The sequence below is a fragment of the Aplysia californica genome, unplaced genomic scaffold (genome assembly GCF_000002075.1).
Source record: "Aplysia californica isolate F4 #8 unplaced genomic scaffold, AplCal3.0 scaffold00229, whole genome shotgun sequence".
NCBI lineage: Eukaryota > Metazoa > Mollusca > Gastropoda > Aplysiida > Aplysiidae > Aplysia > Aplysia californica.
The window spans coordinates 26042-27141 of record NW_004797499.1 but is presented as its reverse complement, the minus strand read 5'-3'; the positions used below and the strand labels follow the sequence as shown (position 1 = coordinate 27141).

Sequence of the window (1100 nt, the reverse complement as noted above, 5' to 3'; positions counted from 1 at the left end):
ATATATTATATTGTCATGAAGTTGCACTGACCATTTCTTCTTGTAGAATTTGACAACATGTCCTCTGAGTTCTTTCATCTTGGAAGGACCTTATCTTTTCCTCCAATCTACTTTTCGCAAAAGAAGTAAAATCCACCCGAAAATAACTCCACTCGGTCAATGCACTCTCAAATGTTCAGGGAAATGAATGATTTCAAGTCACTTGAAGAACGCTACAGCTTACAATAGCCAGGAAAAAAAGTTCAGCTCATTAGCTGTACTAAATTAAAAACAAAACACAATATAAGCTCTGAAACAGATGGGTCTCCCCCAGAAAAAGCTCAAGCTCAACACTTTGATGTCATGTATAAACAACGTTTTTTCTTTACTTTTTCAGACTGCGTTTCTCAAGAAAAATTTGACCTGCACAACCTTGTTAATAACAGAAGGTATTCTTAAACAAGAAAGATTCACACATGTCTTTTTGCCAACTCTAAAGCACAGCTAAAAACGCTGTATATCCCTCAGAAACGACATTGGAGGCGCAGCACACAAACAGCTCTTTTGATATCAGGTAAAATATTTATTATAAACCTCAAGAGTGCGTTCACATGAGACTAATTTCTCTCCGCACGTTCTACTCTTACAACTTCAGTAGACCTCCTACGCTGAGAACCCACATACTGCGGACAGAAAAGTGATCACATAGTTTTACAAGACATCTGCAGACGACACAATAGTGGGGAAACCAGAAAATCTAGCCACATTCCTGGTCCTCCTCCGTCCCTCTCTCCTTCTTGTACCGGGTTCGTTTCAACTTGCCCGGCAGCTTAAGCCCTGCTGGCCGGCCGGTGTCACACGTACCGGGTTCTCTCTGACACATCTACGGCGTCTGTTTAATCCCCCCCCCCCCTTCCTCCCCCTGACTTCTCTTTTAAAACTCTCAAAACGTGATGGGCATTCAAATTAGCATTACATGACCTCGAAATTTTAAATCGCACGAAAACAAGCACTGTCCCTTTTGGAAGACATACTACAAACAGTACACATAGTTCCATCCCTCCCGTTGTCTCTCCTCGTCCTTGTCTTTCTCTCTCTCTCTCTCTCTCTCTCTCTCTCTC

General features: G+C 42.1%; 1 protein-coding gene across 1 annotated transcript in view; it reads right to left on the bottom strand.

Moving 5' to 3' along the window:
- Window positions 1–1100, bottom strand: part of LOC101849292 — a gene marked incomplete at its 5' end in the record, with an annotated part of 46045 nt that overhangs the window by 35659 nt on the left and 9286 nt on the right.